Here is a 3,822-nt window from a genome sequence, read left to right as displayed (position 1 = left end):
ACCGCCCCTGAACGGTCGTGTGAGGTGCCAGAATGATACTCGTGCCGTGGGCCGGCAGGCAACGTTCCTTTTTTATACGCTACTTAGTCCTGACAGGTCCCGCCAGGCGGCGCGGGTGCATGCACGGTAGCTCCAGTGTACGTAGATCTACATGACATTGTACGTCGTTCTGTGAAAATCAACAACATTTTTACATGATCACAGTGGCTGCGTTCGATTATCAGATTATGCACTTGAATCAATTCTTGAATCCATTCGCATACATTCAACTTTTCAAGTCGTTCGATTTTCATGCCATGACCCACGAATCGATTCGCAATCCATTCACGCTATTCACATTTTTCTAATTTTAGGTATTTTATTATACGACTGTACATGTACTCGTACTGAGAAAAATATCCACGCGAAACGAAAGCAGAACGGTAGCCAAAAAATAATAATTTAGTGCGAAAATAAGAAAAATAAATAATGTTAAGTCCCGGTTTCGCTCAGTCGGCAGAGCACGAGGGTACAGTAATGGATAATGGTTATCATACAGAATTGCACACTTATTCAGAGAGAGAGAGAAAGAGTTCTCAGGTAATACACTGTAATCTAGCCTGAAACTAATCCACAGGGAACTGATCTGCGCGGATTCTGCGGCGGAGAGCTGGTCTTAATCGGCAAGAAACTAATCCCGTAGGAAACTAGAAAGGCAGCAGCTTTTATAGCGAAGGTAGAGAACTAAGGTTGGTGGTAAGACAAGGATTACGAAATCATCCTTCTACAAGTTCTAGAATAGTGGAGCAGGTAAACCTAGATCATCATTGCTATACATGTAGATGAAATGAGCATTGCGTAACATTAACATACTAGTAGTGACTAAGCGAGGTATTCTAGAAGGTGAGATATCTATTATGCAACATTACTCATCAGGCATATTACTGTAAGGTATGGAGCAGTCCGGAATCAACGACGTGATTGACTACCTAAAAGGAAGTGGTGGTAGAAGTGCTAGTTCTAGAAGTGCTGACAACAAGGTTACAAGCATGGGAGATCTAATTATAGCTTATGACGAGGCTTACATTTACGTGCATGTACTACAGTACTAGTAGTAGTAGTCGCAATCAAGTCATGTACATGTACAGTGGTGGTCAAAAGTTTTGACCCACCATGCAGATTTTTCGAATTCTGAAGGTTTGGGCTGTAAGCTACTAAATTTTTGGTCGAGGACCTCTGAATCAGGCAGAATAGGGCTTGAAAGTGCTACGTCACAGCATAGCAACAATTTCAAAAATTCAAAAACTGGATCCACTTGGATCCAGCTTTTGTATGGATCCAAGCACATTTCAAGCGGTCTTACTCACAGGAAGGTGATGTAGCCAGTGAAACTGACTGATTTGGCTATTGGGGGCGTGGTGACAACTGGTGGCAAAATAAAAGTCGCACCTGCATGCGACATGAGTGGGTTGCTATGCACCCACATACTTAGGCAATAGCAAAGTCACACCTTAGTGGATCCAAAATAGAAATCTGATGTCAACTTACTACTCCCTGGCCGTTTTTGACGTCATCACTTTCAAGCCCTATAGTGAAGTAGAAATGAAAAATGCTGAAACACAGAGTCATCTGGGGACTACTGTGGTCAAGTATATGTAAAAGGTGGGTCAAAACTTATGGCCAACGCCCGCACTATCATAAACCGCCCATAGGATACACGGAATAGTGTGATTTCTAAAAAGTATTCAACTAAGCTAAAGTCTAGAAGTCAGTCCCGGCCTATTCCAGATACATCCACCACTTTGTAACCCATCCCTTGGCCTTGATGATCGCTTGCATACGCTGCCGCATTGACTCGACGATCTTCTTGCGCTCGTGAGGAGAAATCAACTTCTATACCTCCTGGCACACTCGCCACAGCTCATACTGGTTTCTGGGGGTTATTTCGACATCGTGCTGCTTCAGCCCAGCAATTTTGCAGAGATTCTCAGTTGGATTGAGGTCAGGTGGCTGCAGGGGCCATGTCAGGACGGTGATGCCGTTCACCGTCTGCCGCGCCTCCGTTCTGTTTGCGGAGCGTTTGCGGCCATAAGACACCACCCACACCACCCACAAGCTGCATCATGCTCAGCAACATCATGTTTTCAGAGGATGCGAGGTACTGGTCCGCATTCATCGTATCCATCACCCGGCAAATGCGCGCCACGCCGTTGCTGGCCATGGGTCCCATACATTGATATTGCCGTCGCGGCGCTTCACAGTTTTGCGGGTGCATGTGCCAGCCAGAGCCTATCCTGTCCACCTCCTGACGTAAACTGCATCACCAGAGCCCCTGAGGTTGATTTTAGACTCATCAGTCCACAGAAATTACCACCAGTCATCACTGCTCCAGTCCTTGTGCGTCTATACAAATTTAAGGCGTTTTGCCTTATTCACAGCACTGATGAAGGGCCATTTGATGGCCATACAGCCACGTAGGCCTGCTCTCTGCAACCTGCGTCTCACAGAACGCACAGAAATCGCGTTCTCACCGTCGCTCACCATCTCAGCTCGCAGGCAGTGACGGATTTGAGGCGATTCGCCATTGATTTCATGATATGGTGGCGATCTTGTCTTGCACTGGTCTCTCTTGGTCGGTCTGATCGTGGTGAAATGTAGTCAATTTTTGTTTCCTGACAATTCTACGTATCGTAGGATCACTCAAATCCAACAGAGGAGCGATACCACGCCAAAAGAGACCGTCAACACTCACCTTCACGACCATTTCCCTCACATCCTTGCTAATCTGACCTCGGTTCACTATCCTGGCTGAAAATACCATCTCCGTCGTCAAAATTGTCAAGTTTGATATCGCAAACTCTCAAAGTGAGAAGTCAAGTGTTGATTTTCAACTTTCCCAGCACGTGCATCAGCCTGACAACTTTTTTGAAACCGTACGGTACTGTACAGCAAAATTTGGTCACGTGGCCATAAGTTTTGACCCACCCAAATGTATGGTGATCCATCACAAATCTCAGTTGACAACGGATTCTTGCAAATTTTAGTGTCCTTGCCAAGTTTCAATCGGCTTTGGCCTCAAAGAAGTCAAAAACGACGTGTTTAGGAGCCAGGCTGAGCTGTACTGACGATTCCATGGGGTGGGTCAAAACTTTTGGCCACCACTGTACATGTCATTTATAATGTATGCATTTCTACCCTAACAATAATAACACCCGAAAGCGCTAAATACAAAATCAAGAAAAATGGGAAATTATAACGCTATTCACATAGGGTGATGTGAATGGCGCGAATCGATTCGCGTGCATAATCGAACGCACTCACTGAACGCGGGTACACGTACAAAATAAATTCCAGGTTGGGTGAACTAACTTGTGGGTGGGTGAATGAACTAACGTCCGTTTCGGAAAGCGTGATTTTATCCACGCGAAATCGTCCCGTACCCGGCCGTACAACTACAAGTATCAGATACTAGGCCTCTTTTACGGGCTAATTAATAAAATGCAATAAATCATACACTGGAGAAGAAATCAGAAAAATGCATGTGTAAAATAAAGAATTTCAAACCCAAACCAAAAAAACTATTATTAAATCATTTTTTTAATAATTAAAATAAACTCAATCAATAAACTCAATAAACTCAAAAGGAGAAAAATAATAACAAAACAAAAAAACAAAAAAAAACACTGCACATGTACATGCTGTCATGCCTGTTCATGTGTTGTCGCGCGCGTGCTTATCCCAAACCTGCACTCTGCATGCAGTGTTGAATGTTGTGAAGGACTGCGATCGATCACTCAGTCAGGGGCCATGCGCCAGGCCAGGAGGTCGTAAAAAAACTCCCGA

This window comes from Sycon ciliatum, chromosome 9 (assembly GCF_964019385.1).
Source record: "Sycon ciliatum chromosome 9, ocSycCili1.1, whole genome shotgun sequence".
NCBI lineage: Eukaryota > Metazoa > Porifera > Calcarea > Leucosolenida > Sycettidae > Sycon > Sycon ciliatum.
Note: the sequence above shows the minus strand (reverse complement) of the source record.